Here is a 27,466-nt window from a genome sequence, read left to right on the forward strand (position 1 = left end):
CTGAGGAGAGGAAGAATTACACAGCTCACAGTCCAGATTCACTCTAAACTTTCCAAAAATATTCAGGTGATATAGATTGCAAAGTATGAGGTAATTATAATGCAAAAATACAAAATAATTAAATATAGAAGCACATCATGAAATGTAATAATATCTAAAAAAAATTATATCTAAAACTCCTTTAGATTAGCAGACATTTACATTAGTTGCTATACTGCAATATACTTCAAACAAAAGTAAAATATGGAGTGCCACAGTGATCAGTTTTAGGGCCTGTGCTTTTCTCCATGTATATGCATCCCCTGGGAGATATTATCAGGAATCGTGGAATAAGTTTCCACTGATATGCCGACAATACACAACTTTATATTTCTTCAAAACCTGATGAGATTTCACAATTCTCTAAATTAGCAGTGTATCAATTAAATAAAAGAATGGATGGCCAGAAATGTCCTTATACTCAATTCTGACAAAACAGAGGTACTAATTATTGGACCAAAAAACTCAAACCAAAAAATAAGCCACAAAAATATAATTTGACTCTCGATGGATGTACTGTTACATCATCTTCAACAGCGAAGAACTTGGGTGTTATATTTGATACCAATCTGTCCTTTGAAAACCAAATTACAAATGTTTGTAGAACAGCATTCTTCCACCTAAGAGATATTGCTAAATTAAGGCATATGCTCTCTGTTGCTGATACCGAAAAACTAATTAATGCGTTCATGACCTCAACTAGATTATTGTAATGCATTACTGGGAGGATGTCCAGCAAGATCAATAAATAAACTTCAATTTGTTCAAAATGCAGCAGCCAGAGTGCTAACAAGAACCAAGAAATATGATCATATTAGCCCCATTTTATCATCGTTACATTGGCTACCTGTTAAATTCCGTATTAATTTTTAAATTATGTTAACTATGTACAAAGCTTTGAATGGTCTAGCTCTGCAGTACTTAAGTGACCTTCTACCACGCTATATTCCATCATGATCATTATGATCACAAAATCTTTGGCCTGTTAATAGTTCCTAGAATATCAAAATCCACAAAAGGAGGTAGATCCTTTTCATATTTTGCTCCTAAACTATGGAATAGTCTCCCTAACACTGTTCGAGATGCAGACACACTCCCTCAGTTTAAGTCTAGACTAAAAAATCTATTTAGCCAGGCATACACCTAATTTATCCTTCATCTAACAATTAGGCTGCTTTAGTTTGGTCTGCCGGAACCAGAAACCAGAAACATTGATCATGATTTATAACCCTGCAATAAATTGAATGGTATCTATGCTTATATTATTTTATTTGTTTCCCTATCTCAACCTCGAGACTCCTATCCTGAGGTCACCAGAACCGGCTGGATCCAGCACCATTCATGCTTCGTGTTGGACTCTACTGCTACGTGTCACTGAATGATGATGACTAAATGCAGCCAGTGCCAGCCAAACATCACTTCAGTCTATTATGATGGACTTCAGAGGATGAACTGATGCCAACTCCAACCATAAGACATGGGATTCTTCATATGCCATTGTCTGAACCTTGGATTTAGGATGGACCACTTAAACCTCACCGAAATTATTGGCCAGGTTGAACTGCGTTTCACATCCCTGATCTCTGCCTGCATCACCTCGGTCTATTGATGGACTATGATCTTGAAATGGAATGCATAGACTAACAATTGCCAACAAAAGCCTTCATCAGCCAATTAACAAGGACAATTGCATCTATGTGAACTGTTAGTTCTGCAGTTAATCCAGGATGGACTTCAAAGACATTGGTCATTAATCTTACAGTTCAAACAAAATCGATGTTTAAACACTGACCCTTAACACTTTCTTAGTTTAATAATTTTAAACCATGACTTAAACTATACATAATTAATATTTACATTATATTCATGATGTTAGCCAGAGGGGAACTGTCCCCACAGTGACTCTGGTTCTCCCAAGGTTATTTTTCTCCATTAAACAACATCTTATGGAGTTTTGTGTTCCTTGCCACAGTCGCTTTCAGCTTGCTCACTGGGGTTATTAATACAATTATTATTTAATTACTTATTTTTAAACACGATAAACAATCGTATTTTATCTAATTACACAATGATGATTCATCGACATTATAGACATTACAGTCTGTTAATGCCTGATCTTCTGTAAAGCTGCTTTGAAACGATGTGTGTTGCGAAAGGCACTAAAATAAAATTGACTTGACTGCAGAAGAATTTTTTTTTATTTGAGAATGTTGAATATAATATTTTATTTTTAAAAATCCTTGCAATTCAGTGAATGTAATTCAGATATATTTTGAAAAGATGATATTGTCCTCTTACTCTTTATGGTTAGTAAGCATGTTTAATACAACCTTTTATGTTGGGGCACATGCTGAATAATCGGTTAAGAGCTAATGATTAATTGTTGCAATAATCAACCAAATAGTCGAATAATCATTCTAATAATCTTTAGATTAGTCGATTATCAAAATAACCGTTAATTGCTGCATTAATCGAGATGTCGTTTTCAGTCATTTAAGCAGTCTAGGGCTGCGAGTCAACCTAGACAAGAGCATCTTTTTGCAGAGGCAACAGACTCTGTTTCTAGGGATGGAGCTATGCATGCACCCCTGTATCCAGCATCGCGTTCTGTCATTACGCCAGTGTCTAGCAAATGTGTAACGTTTCCCTGCGAGAACATTTCACATGATGTTGGGATTTATGATCGTGGCATCTTCTGTCATTTCCCTGGGCATGTTGCATGTGAGACCTTTTCGGTGCTGGATGAACTCCATTAAGAGACTTCAACCACTGAAGCGTGCATTTCGTCCAATCCCATCAGAGTGACGCATGGGTGCTACCAAGCTCTATATCCATGGAAACGGATTCACTCTCTGTGGATGGGCATTCCATTAGAACAGTGTTGCCGCAAAGTGATAATAACAGACTCCTCCTCTGTGGGTCGGTGTATAAAAAAAACATGGGTCAGAGGCTGAATTGGCAAGATGTTAATGGTGCTGTAGACATTTAGGTTCTTCCTTCTGGAATTTCGGGGTAGTCATGACCTCATCCGGTTGGAAAATGGACATTACATCCTCAGATTATAAAAAAAGTCTGGAGGAGGTTAGGCAGAGCGGAAGTGGATCTGTTCGTGTCAAGCGAGACATCACACTGTCACCTCTAGTTTTCTCTCTCGCACCCGGCACCACAGGGCATCATGGCCTGACAGTGCTTTGTCACACATTTCGACCGATTAACCTACTGCACTCAGTTCTGCAGAGGGTTCATGTGCGGTTTTTGTATCTCAATGTGGTTTTCGACTCTGGCCTCTCTCCTGGAGAGAATGCCTTTGGAGATTCAAGTCAGAATGCATATGTTGTCTCAGGCGTGGGGCAGCATTTGGCACCACCAAATCTTTAAATCACCTCAGCCTAGCAGTGTGTTAAACTACAGAATTAAATCAGGAACAGCTTGGCTTAAAATGATAGCACAAGAAATCCAACAATGCAGTCTTTTGATGTACACTGGTTCAAAGAATTGCATTCTCCTGAAGAGTTGGTTTTACCTATGAGACAAACATGCAGGCCTCCCTGTTTAATAAGCACTGGATGAGAACGATTGATTTTACTAGCCAGTGTGGATCCATTTGTCACTTCAGACCTCTTTTAACACAACTCAACAACTGACAGGAAGCAGCAGGTAACCAATTCATGTCCTGCTGGTGCTGATGAGAACTGAGGTAAGCCCTTTTACCTAAAAACTAAATCCCAAAACAAGCACATCACTTTCTAAAACCAAAGCACAGCATATTAGCGGGTACGCCACGTTAATGGAAATGGCATAGGGTAAAATAAAACCCTGAGCCAGAGCCTGCCTGTGGGTTTATTGGGACCTAGACAAGATCATAAAATGGGCCCCACTGGTGCATACTGTACATACTGTAACTTTGTGTATAAATGTGTATTGACTACAGAAGATTCAATGTAAACAACTGGGGCAAAGCTATGTGTAAAACTGAATATAAGCCTTTAAGTTAAAATAGATTTTGCATAAACAAAAGTGTGCAATCAGCATGCAAGTTCTTAGAATAGGAATATAAAGATATACACTACAGTCTTCAAAGACAAAGGACAACTGGCTGTAACAAGGACAGAAAGAGATGTGGAAGGCCATATAAACTCAGAAAAAAGAAACGTCTCTTTTTCAGGACACTGTATTTTAAAGATAATTTTGTAAAAATCAAAATTACTTTATATATATTTATTGTAAAGGGTTTAAACAATATTTTCCATGTTTGTTCAAGGAACCATAAACAATTAATGAACATGAACCTGTTGAACGGTTGTTAAGACACTAACAGCTTACAGATGGTTGGGCCCATTGAGCACGTCTGGGACCTATTGGAACGGAGGGTGAGGGCTTGGGCAATTACCCCCAGAAATGTCTGGGAAATGTAAGCGTAGAGTAGTTCAAGCGGGAAGACTAGCAGCTGTACATCATCGCACCATTAGCTAGGTAACTCCTAGCCAATCACATGTAAACATTACTTTATAAGTCTGCTCACAATCTATCATATTATTCACGAACAAAGCCATCAAATGAACACAACATCACTGTGGCAGGGCGGTGGGCGGGGCCGGGTCGTGATCCAACGGGTGTGTAGGATCACGACCCGGCCCCGCCCTCCGCCCTGCCACAATCACATTCCCCAGTTCAGAGAGATCCCCACCAATTAGAGAGTCATAAAAACAAATCTATGGTGCCTAAATTGCTGAAGTTAACCATCTCTCCCATACCTGCTGCTGACCAATAAAGAAAATCCTAGTTTGTTCCACAAACTTAAACCCTCAGCATGACTTTCTGAACTTCCACACAGAGCTGAAGCAGGTTTTCTTTGAAAGGTTTCCTTGTGAGATCCTCATGAGGTCCTCATCCCAGTCCTTGTGATTTAACCCTATAAAATGTACACCATACCTATCCTTGCTAGATAATTCTGAAAATGACTATGACCTGTGATCACTTGTATAACTGATAAATTAATGATTATAGGTGCTGTACCTTTTAAAATATGTGTAGTGATTGGTAATCACTTATAACTGACAAATCGATGATTATAATCTTTAATCTGGTATGATTCATCTCATTCTACTAAGAATAGTAACTATTCAACTGGATATTATACCCCGACAATCAGGTTTTTCCATATATTACATGTAATGTATTATCCATGTTGTAAAACCAATTAATTAACCAGTATGATTTGTAACCAGGGATTATCACGTTCTGTTACTTACACATATAATATTCATGAAAGAATGTCATATTTAGTATGTAAATGCTTGCTTGTTTACGTAGAGAATGTTGATGACAACTAATGTCATGTCTCTTGAACTGTTGTCAAGATATAAAGGTTCATGATTAAAATGCACTATTTTTGAGTGGGAGTTTGTAAGAATCCTCCAGAAAGGATCGTAAATCAACTTTGGGAAATGGACAAACCAGTTGACCATGTGACTCTGATAAGCCACTTTTGATTGGCTCAGGACAAATTTGGGGTGCGGCCAATTTTAGATCAAAACTTTACTACCCAAAGAAGAACTTCTGCTGAACTCCTCTCTTGCCACAACACACATTTGCAAATTTCTGGATTCTCAGTGGGATTTCACCCTCTTGGAATGATAATAGACATGTTCCGATCTCTCCAGGCCATAGGTGAACCAGTGCACATAACTGGAAGCCCACCCCCAACAATGCCGTCACTTCATCTCAACTCCTGCTCATATCAAACATACCCATAGGGAGTAAACAATCAGCAAACCTGGATCATCATCCATATCTCATTCACTTAGGAGATCTCCCTCAATCGAGCCACCACATCCACCTCAATTGTAATGCATGACCCAGCGTGGAAGAAGTGCGCTCTTCGCCAAGTCTGTCAAAATCATCAGCTCAGGCAGCAGCTGATTTCCATCAGAAATAAGCTAAGTTCTCAATCATATCCATCAAATGCATTTAGATTATAGTCATGTGTCTAGGCCTTCTGTTGCCTATGCTGTCTGGTCATAATAACACATCTGCATCAAAATCAAAAGGCAATATTTTATGTCAACGGCGCATTCGCTCTCATAGTAACGGCAGGCAATCACGTGTTCACAGCGTGATTGCCATGAAGGTAACTCATGGCATGTCATGATGTACAGTGCTCATTGTACAGGGTCTCATCACTCCATTCAGTAAGACATCCCTGTTTTGTTGGCCACTCTTCACTCTAAATCATGTAGCGGGTGAATTCCAAAATGGCTTATGCCATACTCACTACGAAAGACAGAGCTCATGATGTGAGCACTCTGAAGGGAGCATGGCATCACAGTTTAAATGCAGCCTTCGCTAAAGTTTTGTTAAAGAGACCTTCGTGAAACAATTAACTTCTTTTTTTTGTTCGGAACAATATTGAGTGGTGTTCCCTTCCTGAGCACCTTCAAGGGTGTGTTAATGCCGCTTTGGAAAATGCAGGGTTTTCTTACTCCATACATCTACTTCCACATTCTCATCGGAAGCATCACTATTGTGGTGCGCCTCTGACACCTAGCAGAGGGCTCCGCACTGCATTCCCTTATTCATCAGATAATTTAATTACCAGAGTAATGCATTTTGCACCTTATATGATCAGGTCATACAGGGGGTATTTAGTAGCAGGTAAGTTAGGCTTGGCAATCTTGGATAAAACCTGAGCCGAATCAAAGCTCATTATTTTAATCTTGCTACTGTTAATTTCTGTTTGTGCTGGCATGTCATAGCTCCCTCCTAATGCTTTTACATTATTTCTTCAACTACGTTACCAAATGCTTTATTGATTTTATAAACTCATCAATGTTTTTGTTTTTCGCTCCATTCAATGTATTAAAAAAAATATAATAATTTGAATTCAGGGCAGCTCTCATCTAGTAGCAGGCAGTAGGATTCGTTCCTCTGGACGTCACAGTCCCGGATTGGTGTTCTCGAAGCAGATACCGAATTTCAGTTAACTGAAGCTGCATGTCATGGACCATGCATGGTCTGCTGGTTATACTGGGCAAAAAAAAAAGAAAAACCCTTCTGTGTCCTACATTTTTTGACATTATACTCTATTTCACACTGATGCAAGCTTCCCCACCTCTCCATCTACTAGACCGATCATTAGTTCACATTTCCTCCTTCCCAAGCAGTTCCAGTTTCATATTCAATCTCGCATCCCCTTGTGCCACCTCATTTCACATGTGCATCATTCATCAAGGCTGCTCCATCTCACGCCTCACGCTAGAATTTCGTCGATAACACTGACAATGTATATTGATGACCGCTGCTGATCGGACTGCAAATGTGATCCCTGTGGCTAATCACCGGATCTGTTTCCCCCTTTTCCATAACAAAACCCTGAAACCTCCTTTTTCACACATGCATACCCTCAAAAGAGTCCTGAGGCAAATTAATAGAATCATGATTTGCAGGGAATTTGACTACATTTTAACTCACGCCAGCTCCCCTTCATCGCATTTTTGAATTCACCTTGTCGTCACCAACGTATAATGGAGGTCCCTCTACTGCCGCCGTATCAAAGGCTGTCCTCCTTGTAAAGGGATTACTGGAAAGGAGGAGGCGAGAACCAGCTTGAGAATATAAATAATATTTTAATGAAGCAAAAAGACAGCTGCCCGTAAATCTCTTTCTCTGTCCCACTGCAGTCTCCAGTCAGCCTTTATCCCTCTCTGAGGCTTGATTAGCCTAATTAGGGGCCGGGTGTGTAGCATTATGACCCGGCCCCGCCCTCCACTCTGTCACTCCTCTAGGCTCCTTAGCCCCTTCTGAGACATTTTACAAGGCATAGTACAACTGAACCCCATTTTCTCAGCCGAGCACATTCCCAGGTTTTCAAATTAATCGCTACTCTATCTCGTTCAGGAGTTCCATTGACTTCTCCATTTACCACCATACTTCACAACCTCTGCCCATCCTTCCGAACCTTCTGCCAGTCTAAGCCCCTCACTCCTCCCCTAAGATTCCACTAAACCTCATGCAGAAAGGACTCACCCAGCCCATGCTCATTTCACCCTTTTCTCTAACACTTCAAAACAGACCACATGGGTTGTAGAATAACATTATTTATAACCTCCAGCTCTTCCTGCCTGATACCCCACTGCATAGTCAGAATACTAGTTCATAATTCACATCTGATCCCCCAAATATTGCTCCCCTAGTCTTGAGGCACTCTTTCAGAATTGGTGCGGCCACTACGGCTGCTCATCAAGGACTACCAGAACCCACTATCAGATGCTCGGCACTGGTCTTCCACATTCTCCAGAAATATACTTGACCCAACCCTCAATCATTACACATGCTCCAGCCTCCTCAGCCATAAGTTTTCATACCTATCTGGTGGCAGTCAGGAGCTTCACTGCCCATCCACATCTTTCCCATACATATCAAATTCAAGCCATCTATTGTCCTGCAAGGACACTGCATAACCACTTAAACCCTCCTAACAAAGGCTTCCACAATCTCAGCATGGTTGTCCTTTGCATAAGTACTGGAAGGCTCATAACCAACATGGTATATCTTTCAATGAAGGGTATTGCATACAACGTCGCCATTATCATATGGCTTTACGCTATGTTGTTCCTTTATCAAAGAATAACCATCAAACAATGCCTGTCCTCATCAGAGGGTTCATAATCAAATGTTGTTTTCTTTCAGCGAAGGGTATTGCATGCAATGTCGCCATTATCATATGTCTCTACGCTACGTTGTTCAACTTTCGGCAAAGATGAAACAAACAACGTCTGCCCTCATCAGAGGGTGCATAATTAAATGTTGTTTATCTTCAACAAAAATACTGCACAACAATGCTGGCCTAACATAGGGCCTAATGCCTTGTTGCTCATGTTTGGCAAAGTTTCTGCACAACCAGGGGCTCCTCGATGGAGGTCCCAAAACCGTACTTGTGGACAAGTACAAAACAATTACACTCAAGGACAAAATAATACTTAAGTACAAAGAGAGACATTACATTCCTGTTTTTATATTCATCAAATAAATGTAATCCAAAACTTTACTCAAATCTGCTAGTCTTCTAGATAGAACAAGTGCCTTGGTGGAAGAGTTGAGTAACATCTCACAGCAAGAACTGGCAAATCTTGTGCAGTCCATGAGGAGGAGTTGCCCTGCAGTACTTAATGCAGCTGGTGGCCACACCAGATACTTACTGTTACTTTTGATTATTTTGACCCCCCTTTGTTCAGGGCACATTATTCCATTTCTGTTAGTCACATGTCAAATAATTTTATTTTCATGCAAATATTTAAACATGTTAAGTTAAATACATAAAATAAAAGCAGTTGAAAGTGAGAATATGTTTCTTTTTTGCTGAGTTATATATATATATATATATATATATATATATATATATATATAGTAGTAAAATTACTTTTAAGAATGCTCTTATGATTTTACATATATACTGTACACAGTATATATACCTATATATGGTTTGTGTTAAATTGTGTGGTCTATGCGTGTCTGGAGAATTTGATCTTAGTATTCATAGGTATTTCTACAGTATGTATAGTGTGGTTTGAGCATTTATACACTTTTGTAGGATTTAATATTATTTTAATGAAAGCATTTAAAATGTGAAGGATTTTTATTTTAGATCATATGACAAGTTTTTCTCATGTCAGAACTTGTGATTTTTGTGTAGTTGTAGTCATTATTAGTCTTTTTTTTTTTCCTTTTATGAATAAAGCATTTCCCAAGACAACCATCTATAGAACGGTCTATAGGATGGGATTGTATCTATAAAACAGTTATTTTAGTAGTTTATTTTCTTTCTTTTTTATCTACTGTGTGTGCATAACTTTCTGAAAGTGTATAGCACATGACTTTACATAACAATCTTCTCTATGTATGCTTTATAAAAGCACTTTAGGAGATTTTTTGGCCCTGAATCACTCTTTCAAAAAGTTATTTCAGGATCCCTGTAGTCTTAACATCTAAAAAAATCTAAAGGGATCCTTTTTATTTATAATGCTTAAAAACTTTACTAAGGTTTCTTGGTTGATTTGTTGGTATACACAATTTAAAGGTGCACTAAGTAACTTTTTGCTTGTGTCATCTTGGATTTACAGTGACACCTAGTGGTGTGGATGCAGCATCATTCAAAATCAAATATGTTCCGTTACAGATGCCATTGTAGAAATGTATATTAATTTAATCCAATAGTGAAATTGTCCAATAACAAGACGGAGACTGAGATTAAGTGAGTAGTATTCAGCTGGTCATATGATTCTAAAATGCAGCCCCCATGACGGCGCTCTTGCCCCATGTAGAATACAGCAGCTTTTATAATGTTACTGATATGACTAGAGTCCTCATCGTATGCGAGTGCTCACTATTTTATACATATGCTTCAAAATTACTATTAATTTCTTTGTTTTTTTGGGGGTGCACCTTTAAATCTGTAGCAAAGAAATTCTTCTCAAAAATCAATATCAATAAACAGCAGTTTCCCATTGTAATCTCATATTGTGTGATAACATGCCCTGCTATATATGTCTTTTCCCCAAACTTATTGTTATTGCAAAGGAGCATTGTTTATTGCTTTGGTGATGGACAAGTGAATTCTATTATATTCATTTGTTGTTAACTTTTGGGACAAATAACACAGTTTAAAGGTGCAATATGTAAAATATTTCATGTAATATTCGCCTTTTTATTGCCAATGTGTGAACGGCTTGTAACGCAACTTAAAAAATGAGCCCTTCTCAGAATTCCTAGGTTGCCTATTAAAGCCTGAAGACTGATTTTCATGCAAAGGGAGCGGGTCGATTTTGCTGGGAAAATCCAAAGGAGTTGACGTTTATGTGCGCTCCCGAGAGACTTGCCTCAGTGCTTCCGCTATTCAACAGTGTCAACAGACAGTCTGCAATACTAGGCAACGTTATCTTAGAGATGGAATCCAGAAAACGTATGGCTCCCAGCACAACACCACACAACCACTACACAAACTCCAAGCCAAAAAAATAAATATATTTATCTACTGAATCTTGTCAGACTAAGCAGGAACGTGATCATGGTTGAGCGAAAACTAGAGTGAACATCGGCAGGCATTTGATTCCTCGAGGGACCTTTGTTCGGCTTTGGGGATCAAAACCAACCTTAAATTGGTGTTCTTCTTATTGGACAGGTAAGCTTACATAACTGCAAAGCATGTGAGATATAGTGCCATAAGGATTGATCTGTGTAATATTAGCTAACTTGATCTTGCATGCTAATGCTGACGAATGGCAAGCTACCTTGCTTCATGACTTTCAAATAATTTAAACGATCTTCTCTTTATGCTAAATGTCAGGTTAATGTCAATGTTAATCTGTAATTATTCAGCAAGGTAAACTACAATAATACATGAAATGAATGCTAGACAATGTTCAAGATAATGCAAAAAGACCCATTCATTAGTGTTCAATTCACATTCTATTATTATAAAACAATAGTGCTTCGATATATCAAGATGTCAGTTGTAATGGAATCACATCAATACTGAATTGTGTCAACATATTTATAATTCTATCTTACTTTGTTGGGTTTTATTTTTTATCTGAAAAGTGGCTTCTGATTAGGCTATCACCCAATGTCATGTAGATGCTGGCTATTGTGTAAAACAGCAGTCGGCAACCAATGGCACGTGTGCCAGCATTAGCACGTGGAGGGGTAATCATTGGCATTGCCAGCAACGGAGAGAGAGCCTTTGCATTCCAATCTACATCTTGATGTAAACCCTTCCTCAAGATTACGCAGTGTGTTTTCATCAGCTGAATGGGAAGCTAAAAACTATTAAAGTGTGATGAGACATGCTCTGCATGTGCAAGCCATTCGCACATCATGAGCCAGCAGCTTTTCTCTTTCGATTAATCGCTTTGCTTCAGTCAAACTGCACGAATGACAGCCTACATTCCATGTTTCATTTGTTTCTTTTTGCTTTCAGAACAACACGTCATGTAATAAGAAAAACACCACTATTAATCCCTCATTGGCACTGCCATTGACTAGGAAAATAAAAAAGGCACTCCATGTCAAAAAGGTTGCCGATCCCTGGTGTAATATCTTGTTGAGTCCAATTTGTGTATTACATAATTTAGTGCCTTGCTGATATACCTTTCTAGATAAAATGTTTCATATTTCCGCTTTGAAGTATTTTAATGTTACACTATAAAAATGACAATATACTTTTCTATCAGTTGATGAAAAACTGCCAGGAGTCCCAAATATATGAAATATTATGTATGATTTTCAAAAAAAAAAAAGTATGGGGACGAACACAGAAAGTGAGGGGGACCATCCCAATTAATAGTTTCTACACCACAGTTTAAAATAGGCTGGCTTTATAGCAAGTGTTATGTCGGTAGCCAAGTGAGCAGCAATACAGCAAACCCAAAATTAAGGGGAAATTAATAAATTATTTAATTAATCAGTTGATAAAGAAAACGAAAAGCGTTCATATAACGTGATATTATTAACTTACCTCTGTATCTTCTTTTGGCAGTGGCACTGGTCGACCGTTGAAATTTAAAAATTCCTGGCGAGAACACTTTTAACCAAACTGGGTGCGTTATTATAGAAACAACCCAATAAATGTTAGGAATAACCCAACAGAAAGACCCAATATGTTTAACCCAGCTATTGGGTAAAATAAATAACACAAAATATTTTGGAGTGTATAAACAGCTACTGTCATCATCCACCAAATTTAGCTAACAGCTATTGATAAAGCTGGCTAGCTAGCTAACGCCGACATACCCTATTGTATAAATGCAGTCAATGTATCATGCAAAGAAAAGTGATTACTTCAAACTACAGTCTTGAATAGTCAGACCTATATCCACACTTTGTTTAAGCCCTGTTCCAGCACTGGAGAGTCAAATATAATATATAGTCTCAAAGTTTGTAGTAAAACAATCATAACTCTCATTTTAATTATGCTATCTCATCTGTCAGCATAATGCTGGTGAATCACGTTCAGTCTCTTTGTTTTGGTCGATGCTCGCATCACTATGGAGTGTGTGAGCGTGATCACGAGCAACAGTCAGCTGGCTGAAGTTCACTTAATGGCCACAGGTGTCATTAATAACAAGGGTTTCTGAATCTTACATACTGCACCTTTAAATACCACTTAATTCTGAGTAATTACTTATTTTATTCTTTTTATTCTCGTGAACTATAATATTGATTTACTACAGAAGTACTACAGTGCATATTAATATTTCAGAACGGATGGAAACAAAGGTAGTCACATGACCAACATACTGAATAATTCAGCAGTGCATTTCAAAAGAGTGTTTCATTTTCAGTTTCAAAAAATAAGTCCAACAGTGCACATGATATTGTTAAAAGGAAGAACTTTACAGGAATAAATAATTCATGAGGGTAGCCTTCTGAAACTGTGACATACAGAGTGGGGTTAATGGTTGCAGGTTACTCACAGTAAAGGTTAGAAGTTATATTACACCCAGAAGGGCTTGAAAACACCACCATTCACCATTCACCTCAGTGCTAATGGGAATTGAAAAATGGAGTCCATAATATTCATGCCTGTCAAGATTTTTATTAAGGCTTGAAACACATAGACTAGAATCTATTGTGGCAAACATTAGTTTGACTGGGTGACAGTGTCAACATCCATACATCACTTTTTAATTATTGTTTATGTAGTGTCATAATTTCCCATTTCCTTCCTACAGCCGCTTTGAATCACCCGTCCTTATCTGACTTGATTTGGCGAGCAGTGCCAACGAGCCACTGTAATCTCAGCTGTCAGCACTGTCAAAATACACCACCAGCACTTCCTTTCACACAGACGATTGAAAAGAAAGAGCAAGTAACAATCACCACACTTCGATTTCTTTTTGCCAGTATCTATAAAGAAAATCCCCAAATCTGTCGTACTTGCAAGTGATCCTCTGACCTAAGAGTTTGTTTGTGTGGGATGGTTTGGCTAAATTTCAGTATGCACTTAACGAAAATCACTAGTTGTGCAGCCCTAGCTAAGAGTACAGAGTTTGGATGTTGGGTGGAAGTACTTCAACAATACATCCAGACAGATAGTAGCATACGTCTATAAGAATAGCTTCGGTTTGTCAGCCTTTGAGTAATTAAGCGAAACTTCACAGTGGGGCAGAAGGTACAGTAAGTAGCCTGTCCTCATGGTTAGATGCCAGGGCTTTGAGCTATAGGGCCATACCTAGGTGCTGGGCATGAGCTACAGCTGCACTCACTATTATCATGGTAATATTAAATAGTGGTAACATGATGTGGTATAAAACACCACAATAATTTCATGCCTGTTGCCTTCAGCCATAATAGCTCTGTCTTATACCTTAAGTTCTTAAGTTCAACAGATATTATTTAAGATAGTTGATAAGTTAACCGGCTGTAAAATACTCAAATAGGTGCTAATAAGGAAAGAAAAAAAAAAAACGTTGATGGATTTGCCAAATTTTGAAATGTTCATGGTATAGTATTTTAATTCCACAAATTACTCTTAATTTTCAGGGTTATGTACTGTATATACTGAAAATATATGACCATACTGCCTCTGGATGGACCATTTCAAAACATTTCCAATATCTCTCCAAGGCAGGCATTTTGACCGTTCACACGCTGCAATTTCGAGTCACGTGGTGCATCCAATCGCAAGACTTGCATGTCCATAAGTATGTATGAGTGGTCTTTGACTGAAACAATATAATTGATGTATTCTACTTGAGACCTTTCCAATCTGAATGAGGATTTGACCAAATGTTTGACAGTGTGGTGTAAAGATAATAATCAGATTATATAAATCATTCAAATGGAATACTCCACATTTTTCAGCAAATTAAAAAGTACCTGTTCAGAGTTGGTTATAATGTATACATAAATTGTAGCAGGCAACATGTATAGTAAATAATAAGTGCCTAAATCTCAACATGTTCACATGCTTTGATGAATTCATTTTAATGCTACAATAAAAAATGCAAATTAGAGGCGCGCTTTCACCGGCTTTTTCTGTACATAACGCGGAATACATAATTAGGCGCATAATTAGTGCTCAGGGCTCACACTAATGACCGTAATTAATAAAAAAAAAGTGGCTGTTTTTGACGTCGTTTTTTCTTCGGTTCAGTTCAGGTGGCCGAGCTGTTGTCGTCTTTGTTTGTCATTTGAAATCAAATGACCGTTTGTAGGCTATTCAAATTTGAAGCCTAGTATATATTGCCTAATTGAGTGCGCGAACGACCGCTGCTTTTTCATTGGCCATTTAGGTTAGTTACGTTATTGTTCACGTGATTGGTTCATCTTAAAAAAATTTGTGTGTGAGCCTGAATTTGTTTGAATTTCTAAATACATTTGCAATACCTTTCAAACAATCCATGTGTTTTTGCATTTTTTTCAAAACACAATATTACTCAATTTGAGGCGTTTACATGTAGTTTAAATACAATAAGAAACTTCTGTTTCAGTTTTTTTTTTTTTTACCAAAAACTCAGTGGTACTCAGGGTATCAGTGTTGCAATTGTTTGGCTGTAATAGTATTTCTGAAGTGTTTTTGTTTTTTTTTTTAAAAACTTCTAGATAAACTTCTAATTGCAAAATGTCAACTGAGGAATTATCTGCTAAAAGATATCCGTGTCATGACAGTATTTATTTATTTTGACAGTTAGATCCCATAATATTTTGCCCAGGACTCAACATTTGGTGCTACATTCCTGATGCCAATGCACTTTTAATGACTTAGAAAAGACATGCTTGTAAACTTGCAATATTTAAATCATGAGTGGTTTACCTGGTTAAGGCAATGTGACTGCCAATGGAGATTTAGGGACTTTGCCAGACCTAAGTGTAAGTTTCAGCATTGGCACAAGAGGGGTTGGTTTCAGGAAAACTAACAGTATTTACCTTTTTTCTCAGTTATGAAGCAGTTACATGCTTTTTTGATTCTGCTCATTGGTACCAGCTGTTCCTCAATCTGTTCTTTTCCAGTCAAGCACCGTTGAGTTTATTTATTCATCTGCAAAACAAATTTAGGCCTACTACGTCTGCTCGGAAACTCAGTGTCCGTTCGAGTGAGCGTGGTGTTACCATGTCTGACGTTGATGGATTGCCATCGATCAGATTAGCACTTTGATATTCCATTATCGAGTCAAGAACTAGGGACACAGATTCAATCAAGCGAGTTGTATGAGTGTAGAGAGAATGCACTTTGAGACCACAACTGGCTCTATTATGAAGCCTGGCCTCTAATAAAAATTGAGGTTTATTCACTGTACCATCAATAACTGGCTTGAGCAACTGTTGCAATGCAGAATGCACATGATATGTGACTGTATGTATCCAAATATACAGGATATACTTCCAACTAGAACACATGCTTGCCAAAATGATGTGTATCTATCTAAATCTAACAATTTGTAAAGTTCTTAAGTATCATGATTTGCATGCAGAATGTAAAGCACGTGTTGAACAACTACAACATTCTAGAAAATGCAATTCATTCTTCCGGATTTGGATATGCACAGTCACATATCATGTGCAAATCCATACAGCAAAAGTTATTGTTATGAAGGTAAGTGAGGACCCAAAAGCGATGTATAAAAACAGAGTCTTTAATGAAGCTCAGAAAATAACGTCAACACAAAGTCTTCTCCTTGAGAGGAATACAAACAAAAGCAGCCCGCAGAGAGGGCGATAACAAAATGGCAAAACAAATGCTTCCTTCAAGCTGTAGTTAGTCCACGGGTAGCTGAAGAGTACCACTCTCTCGTGGCATCAGGTAACTGGGCACAGAGATAGGGGATGGCCTTTACCGGTGAACAGTTTAGTGACGGCGGATGCCAACAGGACAGGACTCTGGACAGAGACACACAGGGCTGTAGTTGCTTCTAGAGATAGTAACACAGAGTGAGAATCCGACAGAGAATTTAGTGAGAGCGAGGAGAGAAATAGAGAGCTAATCAAAGGAAAGAGGGAACAGGTGGATTAATGAGGAACTCAGGGAAGATGAGAAACAGCTGGGAGCGGAGGAAAGGAGAGGGAAAGTAACACAGAATGACCAACAGAGGGAGACAGAGTAGAGGGAAAGAACAGAAGTGAGACATAACATGACAGTACCCCTCCCTCAACGAGCGCTTCCAAGGAGGAGACCTGGCGGCGACGGAGGAAATCATCAATAAGCGAACGGTCCAACACGTCCCGAGAGGGAACCCAACTTCTCTCCACGGGTCCGTAACCCTCCCAATCAACCAGAAACTGATGACCACGACCCCGAGCGCGCATGTCAAGAATCTTGCGGACCCTATAGATAGGAGCGCCTTCAACACGAACGGGAAGAGAGGGGGGACGAGTGGGAGCGTGAATAGCGGGCTTAACACAGGAGACGTGAAAAACTGGGTGGACGCGGCGCAGATAGCGGGGGAGAAGAAGTCGCACCGCGGCGGGGCTAATAACCTGCGAGATGCGGAACGGACCGATGAAGCGTGGAGTTAACTTACGCGAGACAGATTTAAGGGGAAGGTTAAGGGTGGAAAGCCATACCCTCTGGCCGCGACAAGTCTGTTCCCTATAACGGCAGAGAGCTGATCTAACACCCCTCCAGGTGCGCTCGCAACGTTGGACAAAAGCTTGAGCGGACGGGACGCTGGAGTCGGCGATTTGCGATGAGAACAGCGGAGGTTGGTACCCGAGGCTGCTCTGAAAAGGAGACAGGCCGGTAGCAGACGACGGAAGCGAGTTATGGCCGTATTCAGCCCAGGGAAGGTGTTCGGACCAGGACGCGGGGTTACGGAAAGATAGGCTGCGCAAGATGCGGCCGACAGTCTGATTGGCCCGTTCGGCTTGACCGTTAGATTGAGGGTGGAAGCCGGACGAGAGACTGACGGAAGACCCAATTAAGCGACAAAACTCCTTCTAAAACTGGGACATAAATTGCGGACCTCTATCCAAAACAATATCAGAGGGGAGGCCATGAATCTTGAAAATATTCTCGATGACTATTTGCGCCGTCTCTCTGGCAGAAGGGAGCTTAGTGAGGGGAATAAAATGGGCCGCTTTAGAAAATCGATCGACGACAGTGAGAATGACAGTATTGCCCGCCGACGCAGGGAGTCCGGTAATGAAATCTAAGGCGATGTGTGACCACGGTCGAGAGGGGATGGGAAGTGGTCTGAGAAGTCCGGCTGGAGGGGAGTTCCCGGATTTAGTCTGCGCGCAGACGGAACAAGCCGCCAGGAAACAACGCGTGTCGCGTTCCCGAGTGGGCCACCAAAAATGCTGGCGAATGGAAGCGAGCATGCCCCGAACGCCGGGGTGACCAGCCAATTTGGCCGAGTGAGCCCACTGAAGAACAGCCAGGCGGGTGGGGGTGGGAACGAAGAGGAGGTGTCTAGGACAGGTGCGCGGCGAGGGAGTGAGAGCGAGCGCTCGTTTAACCTGCCTCTCTATTCCCCAGACAGTTGACACAACGATACGGGCCGTAGGGAGAATCCCCACGGGGTCCGTGGAGACTTCGGGGGAATAGAGACGTGACAGGGCATCGGGCTTAGTGTTCTTGGAACCAGGGCGGTAGGAAATAACGAAATCGAACCGGGCGAAAAACAGAGCCCAACGAGCCTGGCGCGCGTTGAGTCGTTTGGCGGAGTGAGTGTATTCCAGGTTCCGGTGGTCAGTCCAGACGACAAAAGGAACGGTCGCCCCCTCCAACCACTGTCGCCACTCGCCTAGAGCTAGGCGGCTGGCGAGCAGCTCGCGGTTACCCACGTCATAGTTACGTTCAGGCGGCGACAAGCGATGCGAGAAGTACGCGCACGGATGGACCTTGTTGTCCGAGGGAGAGCGTTGGGAGAGGATGGCACCCACGCCCACCTCTGATGCGTCAACCTCGACCACGAACTGTTTGGACAAATCAGGCATAACAAGGATGGGCGCGGACGTGAAGCGGGTCTTGAGGAGATCAAAGGCCCCCTGGGCGGAACCAGACGATTTGAAGCATGACTTGACAGATGTAAGGGCAGTCAGGGGGCAGCCACCTGACTGAAATTACGAATGAATCGTCGATAAAAGTTTGCGAAACCGAGAAAGCGCTGCAGCTCGACGCGCGACTTAGGAACGGGCCAGTCTAAAACGGCTTGGACCTTAGCAGAATCCATCTTAATGCCCTCTGCAGAAATGACAGAGCCGAGGAAATTAACGGAGGCGGCATGAAAGGTGCATTTCTCAGCTTTAACGTAAAGACGGTTCTCTAAAAGGCGCTGGAGGACGCGACGCACATGCTGGACATGAATCTGGAGAGACGGAGAGAAAATCAGGATGTCGTCGAGATAAACGAAAACAAAGATGTTTAGCATGTCTCTCAGGACGTCATTAATTAGTGCCTGAAAAACGGCAGGGGCCTTAACGAGGCCGAACGGGAGAACCCGATATTCAAAATGCCCTAACGGAGTGTTAAACGCAGTCTTCCACTCGTCCCCCTCCCTAATGCGCACAAGATGGTAAGCGTTACGCAGATCCAATTTGGTGAAAAATTTGGCTCCATGCAGGATCTCGAAAGCTGATGACATAAGAGGGAGCGGGTAACGATTCTTAACTGTTATGTCATTCAAGCCTCGATAATCAATGCAGGGACATAAGGAGCCATCCTTTTTCTGCACAAAAAAAAAACCCTGCCCCGGCGGGAGAAGAGGAGGGGACAATAGTACCGGCCTCGAGAGCTACGGATAGATAATCCTCGAGAGCTTGGCGTTCGGGAGCCGACAGCGAGTAAAGTCTACCCCCTGGGGGGGGTACCTGGACGAAGTTCGATACTACAATCATAAGAACAATGAGGGGGGAGGGAAGTGGCCCGGGAACGACAGAACACCGTTCGCAGATCGTGATATTCCTCCGGTACTCCCGACAAATCACCAGGCTCCTCCTGAAAAACAGAGACAGAGGATACAGGGGGAACAGCAGACATTAAACATTTAACATGACAAGAGACATTCCACGAAAGGACAGTATTCTTAGCCCAATTAATAGAGGGATTATGTTGAACTAACTAGGGATGGCCTAAAACAATAGGGGCGAAAGGGGACTGAAAAATAAAAAAAGAAATGGTCTCGCTGTGATTACCGGAGACAGTGAGGGTAAGGGGTACCGTCTCACGCTGAATCTTAGGAAGGGAACTGCCGTCCAGGGCAAATGGGGCTGTGGGCTGACATAAGTCCATGAGAGGGATACAATGTTCCCGAGCCCAGGTGTCGTCCATGAAGCAGCCCTCCGCGCCAGAGTCAACCAACACCCTGCAGGTGGCAGCAGAGCCCGTCCAGCGGAGATGGACAGGAAGAGTGGTGCAAGACCTCGAAGGAGAGGCCAGAGTAGTAGCGCTCACCAGTAGCTGTTCTCTTACTAGCGAGCACTGGCCCTTTACTGGGCAGGAGGTCACGAAGTGTGAGGCAGAACCGCAGTAGAGGCAGAGACGGTGGGTGATTCTCCGCTCCTTCTCCTTAGCCGAAATGTGGATGCCCCCCAGTTGCATGGGCTCAGGAACCAAGGTGGTGGAGGAGGGTGGTAGTGCAGCGGAGAGGGGTGCAAATGAAAATGTAGCCTCCTGGTCGCGAGCTCGGCGACGGTGATCGAAACGCCTCTCTAGGCGAATGGCGAGCTCGATCACAGCATCCATGCGGGAGGGTACCTCTCGGGAAAGAATCTCCTCCTTTACCTCCGTGCAGAGACCATCCAAAAAACGCGCGAGCAGCGCCGGCTCGTTCCAGTCACAGGAGGCTGCGAGAGTACGGAACTCAATGGAGTAGTCGGTAATGGACCGCTTACCCTGACACAAAGACGACAGGACCCGGGATGCCTCCTCCCCAAAAACAGAGCGGTCAAAAACCCGTCTCATCTCCTCCTTGAAATCCTGATAACAGTTAGTACATACAGCTTTCGCCTCCCAGATGGTAGTTCCCCACTCTCGAGCCCGTCCAGAAAGGAGAGATATTACGTAGGCGATGCGGGCTCTGCTCTGGGAATAAGTAGTGGGCTGGAGAGAAAAAACTACATCACACTGGGTGAGAAACACGCGGCACTCTGTGGGCTCACCAGCATAGCACGGCGGGTTATTGATCCTGGGTTCAGGAGGCACAGGAGTCTTGGAGGCGACTGATGAATCAAGGCGAAGAAGGTGTACCTGACCTGTGAGGTGGGCGACTCGAGCAGCCAGGGTCTCGACGACATGTTGCGCAGCAGATAGCTACATCTCGTGTCTGCCCAGCATCGCGCCCTGGAACCTGACGGCAGTCCGTAAAGGATCCGGAGTCTTTGGGTCCATCTTGGTCGGATTCTTCTGTTATGAAGGTAAGTGAGGACCCAAAAGCGATGTATAAAAACAGAGTCTTTAATGAAGCTCAGAAAATAACGTCAACACAAAGCCTTCTCCTTGAGAGGAATACAAACAAAAGCAGCCCGCAGAGAGGGCGATAACAAAATGGCAAAACAAATGCTTCCTTTGAGCTGTAGTTAGTCCACGGGTAGCTGAAGAGTACCACTCTCTCGTAGCGTCAGGTAACTGGGCACAGAGTTAGGGGATGGCCTTTACCGGTGAACAGTTTAGTGACGGCGGATGCCAACAGGACAGGACTCTGGACAGAGACACACAGGGCTGTAGTTGCTTCTAGAGATAGTAAAACAGAGTGAGAATCCGACAGAGAATGTAGTGAGAGCGAGGAGAGAAATAGAGAGCTAATCAGAGGAAAGAGGGAACAGGTGGATTAATGAGGAACTCAGGGAAGATGAGAAACAGCTGGGAGCGGAGGAAAGGAGAGGGAAAGTAACATAGAACGACCAACAGAGGGAGACAGAGTAGAGGGAAAGAACAGAAGTGAGACATAACATGACAGTTATGTGTTTTATAGTAGGGTGCATATTGCTGAACCTTCAAAATCTGCTTACAATCTACAGTTATAGTTTGCATGATAATTAATGCTCATTCATGTTCTTTATGTGTGAAAAATTATAAACGATATGAGCTATGTGTTACAAAAAAACCTTGCAATGTATGGTTAATGATGGTGCCATTTCCACATATGAAAAGGAGTGTAAAGAAATAATGTGGAATAAAAGAAAATAAAGTGGAATAATGTATTATTGTTTCCATCCTAATAGATGATTGCAGTTATTTGTTACAAAACAAATCAAAATGTTGTTATAGAAAGGTTAATGGATATGACAAAATCTCTTCTCACTTTTTTGCCCTGTTCCTCATACAGTGCTATCATATGACATCTACACACTTTTACTATAGTGTATGACTTGTAAGGCATTAGATTGTAATGTTTGCATAACCAACTACAGTTACAAGCTGATTTGAGTTAACACAGCCAAACATGCCACAGAAGCACTACAAAATAATGTGGTTGTTTTAGCGATTGTGTTTTTCATCTCACATTTGCTTTAATTACACTATCGGTTAGGTTTAGGTGTAAGGTTGAGGTACCACTTTATTTTACAGTACTGTTCTACATTTACATACTATATACTGTAACAACTGTAGTAATTAATAGGAACTAACCCTAAACCTAATCTAAACCCATATTAAGTACATGTAGTTACCTAATATTACTCAGTACTTTCTTGGGTTAGTACCTTGTAAGTATACTGAAATGACATGTACTGTCAAATAAAGTGCAACCTTTGTGGATGCATTAACCTTAAAAACCTCAATCTCTTTGGGAGAACATTTAACTCTCTTTAAGCGTCAAACGGTGGAAATTTCACTACGGAACTGCCACAATACGTATAAGGATCCACATAATACAATTTTGCATGCACAAATGTGGCCACAGTCACATCATTTTCATGAGATCAATATAGAGCAAGGGGATTGAAACAAGTTTCAATTATCGGTGAAGTTATGGGACATATATGGTATAGTTAAGGGGAAAATGAAAACTTTTCCAGTTTCTTTAGACCACTATCTTATGGGGGAGATTTGGTATACCTTGGATGTGTTCAATAAAGTTATGATCTGACTCATCACATGAATTAAATTGTACCTGAGTTCAGTTGAAGTGACCATAATCCTTGGAAAGACTCAATAATGCATTAAAATTAAAATACAGTGTATTCAAATATTGAAACCATATAGAATAATGTGAAATATGGTGTTTACTTTCTTTAATTCCATTGAATAAATGTGATCTACCAGTATATATATATATATATATATTAGGGCTGTCGATTTAACGCATTAATTCAGTGTGATTAATTTTATTAAAAATAACGCATTAAAAAAATGTACGCAATTAATCGCAATGCCCCCGGATTGTAATAAGGAAGATTCCTGAGAAATGCAAGCTTGTAGTACCACCTGTATACTCCAGAGGGCAGTAATTCAAATTTCAGCTGTATGAGCAACGCGCTACACAAGCATGTCTGACGCTTGTTGAAATTGACGGGTCCTTAAACAAGCCCTCATAATAAATCTCCAACTGATTGACAAATTCACTTGTGTAATGGATTGCTGTGAACTGTATGCTAATGATTGACTTATGATCAATATGGTAGTAAACAATACATTGTATTCTAAAGCCATTTTTTTTGTATTGTCTTATCAATGATTAACTCTTCTACCTCAAGAATATAATGCATTTGAATTATCTGAATATATATATATATATATATATATATATATATATATATATATATATATATATATATATTCACTAATGTATAATATTAACAATGTATAATTATTTCATCATTATATTTTTAATTATTGTTATACGAGGGGCTTTCTTTCAGCTTGGATCAGTCTGGCCATTCTCCTATGACCTCTCAACGAGTTTTCGCCCACAGAACTGCCGCTCGCTGGATTTTTTTGGTGTTTCGCACCATTCTGCTTGATTTTAACTGCTGCCACATGATTGGTAGATTAGATAATCGCATTGATAAGTAGGTGTACTATTGTAGGATCTTAGAATTTGAATCAGAAGAAGATTAAGAAAATTATGCAGAGTCCTATAATTCTGGAAAATTCCTCTAAGCATTAAAAAGCAAGAAATTTGTACTGACGCCAAGAAGTCTGGAAGCATCTCCCATTAATGAGCTAAGAGTCCATAAAATTGGGGGGGACAATTGATTGTCAACTGTCTTACAATCAGCTGTAGGAACGACCAGCCCCTATGACCGCCTTAAATAAATAAAACACTTAGAACGAAGACATTATCTGTCCTTCAATATAACCAATTTGCTATACATAAAAGTAGACTAAAAAGGGAGCATGAGACATTTCCTTTGGAAGCCTGAATTCACATGCTAAAATTCCAATATTAATAAGCTTTCTTTGGAATTATCCCTTTTGTGTTCTCTTTTTAGTTGGATACATGTTTTTATCATCTCTCCATATCCACAGAATGAACTTTCCTTGTGTTTTACAAAGCATATACATATATGATGAACTTTTACACAAACAATTATAGCCTGATGCAACCTTCAATATATGTGTTATGACTGATAATCACTTCTATAACTGATGATTATGATTTTTAATCTTGTATTATCCATGTTGAAACAGATAATGCAACTATTATTTAGAGCAGATATATCATGTCTGATATGTAAAAGTTTGTCTTTCCATGAGGTGAACAACGGGTGAATTTCATTTTATCATTTTAATCTGTTGCATTTAAAATATAAAGTTCATGACTAAAACCTTGCTCCTTTTTGAGTGAAAAACTGAGAGAAATCACCAAAAAAAACAACTGTAAATCACATTTAAAGGGAGGAGGGAGAAGACCAAATGCCATATCGAAAGCAATTCTGATTGGCTTAGAGCCTTTTCAGGGTTGGACCAAACAGAAAAGGGTAAAATGACCATGCCTGACCTGAAAAGTTAGTTCTCATGTTCCAGCAGATAAGTTTGCATGTTGTCATTATGTTAGATCCCAAGGGAAACTGCCAAGAGACCCGAGGCCTTCCTTTGTGTGAGTCCTCGTGTTCAGAGTTCCCGGCATCTCTATCATGTCAAATTCAATCCTTCTGCTGGCTCCGGGCTTCGCTGGTCTTTCCATCATCAATCCAGCATGCATAATCAATTTCTGCCTAAATCGACCTCCCAACAGCATCAGAACTTCAAGACCACCGAACTAAACAAAATTTCCACAAGCCTAAGAACATCAAGGACTTCAACGGCAAACAACGTAACGCAAGTGCAGTACCTCCAAACCTTCGCTGAAAGTGCTGGTGTTTCGATAATATAACCTGATCTCAAATCACAGCATACTAAATGAAGTATTGCTATTTTAAGGCAAGGTCTATAGACTCCATAAAGTTAATTTTTCCTGTTACTGATCATTTCATTAATTCCCTGTCAGAACTCATCCATTATACTGTGTTATTTTAATTATTAATTCATGTCTTGTCTGTCCGTGTTAGTTTAGTTTATGTTGTCGATTAGTCAATAAAGTTTTATTTGTATTCAAAGAGAAGTTGATTGTATATTTGGATTAAATCATTTGTCCCTTGAATTTTAAGATCTAAACGTTACATGATCAAACAATATTTCAACATATTTGTGATATTATTTCCAATGGCCATGAGAATATTATTACTCTAAAGAGTTAACGGTTACATCACATCAGCTCAGCGTGGGATGCAATTTGATCAGATGTAAATATAATTTTTTTCAATATTCCCATATTAATCATAATTCCCATCTTGAGCTAAATTCCTTGCATATAAATTATTAGCAGATACAACAAGCCTGTTGTATCACATATGGAATGTTGGAGAATTGTAATCAGATTACTTCTATTAGGAAGACTCACAGACTTGAGTGAAATATAAGATGACATTTATTTGATGAATATAAAAATACAGAAAATTAATGCCTCTTTGGCGTAAGCCCCATCTGGCGGTCCGAAGAAGTTGTACTCTGAACCGTCATATCCTGCCGGAGATAGGAGGCAGGGGCGAGGAGCCTACCTCCATGAAGGACGGGACTCAACTGGTGGTGGTGGGGTGGTGGAGGTTGCTGTGTTAGCACACTGAAACAACAATGTGATTGTGAGCAGACTTATAAAGCAATGGCTTACATGCGATTGGCTAGGAGTTACCAAGCTAATGGTGCGATGATGTACAGCTGCTAGTCTTCCCACTAGAACTACGCTGCGATTACATTAATCGGCTCATTTGTCATTTAACTTGCAAATGTTTCTCTACATTATTTTGATGGTCGAATGTGGCCGAGATTCTTAAACTAATGAATTATTACATATTTTCTTACATATTGATGGAATAAATGCGAGCAAATTCCCGAAAACAAACTAAGCACATATATATTTTCCTACATATTGGTGGAGATATACACAAAGTTTAATCTAAATTGTGAGCACATTGCAAATCACATAGTCTTTGTTTTATTTTAATTGTGTTTTAAATAATGTTGTTGTTGTTTTTTTATTTTATTAATCAACTAATGTTTTCTCCATTGCATATTTTTTCCCACTTGTATTATTCTAATTTGTACTTTGGCACAATTAGGAGATTACATTTTTGCTCTAAAATTACATTTAAACTCCAATGACCATTAGGTTTTGAATTACTGTTTGGGAGTATAGTTAATAAAATATACATTCCTGTTGACTGTTACATTATTTATTACATTATTTACCAAATAACCAAAAATACTACTCACTTTTGGTGCCACCTTTTGGAAAAAACTGGTCAACAACACTTCCAGCTTCAGCCGCTGGGGAGAGTGGTTCAAAATTCAGTAGGCATAGATCAATTTCTGCAGCAGCTCTTTCAACCTACTGTCACTGATTTCACAGTGTGATCAGTCTTGCTTTGGATAAAAGTGTATGCTAATCGAAAGAATGTAAATAAAGCTAATTATGTTCTGTATCTAGATGGACTAATTGATTGTCGTCAGTCTCTTAAGCCATAATGTTGCAGTGGAAATCTCAACTTCTCTTCTTAAACAACGGATCAAAAACATTATTTCATGCACATAGAATTGCTCATGGCTCAGTCTACTTGTACTATTTACACTGAAACAACATATTAGCCTTCACAAGACAAATTCTTTAATACAACTCTGTTACACAATTTCACATTATTTTTGCCTGCTCAGTGGTCTAACATTAGACACAACTATCACTACCTACATCAGCCCAGTTTGTTTTCTAAAAGGTTGGACATACCGTATTAACCATCCATCAACCTTTAAGGAATCCCCCATGCACTCTTTATAGCATTCGCACCTTGGTGGAGGTACTGACCCTCATCATGATGCTATGTGCCGAAAGGCCTGATGTCCACCCCCATGAGACCAAGACAGATCACTATCTGCTAGTTAAAAGAAAATGCTGTGTACAGTTCATGCAGCTCACCTCCAGATAAAATATTTGCTTTGTAGTATTTACCCTTTTCT

Source organism: Xyrauchen texanus, chromosome 48 (genome assembly GCF_025860055.1).
Source record: "Xyrauchen texanus isolate HMW12.3.18 chromosome 48, RBS_HiC_50CHRs, whole genome shotgun sequence".
Lineage (NCBI taxonomy): Eukaryota > Metazoa > Chordata > Actinopteri > Cypriniformes > Catostomidae > Xyrauchen > Xyrauchen texanus.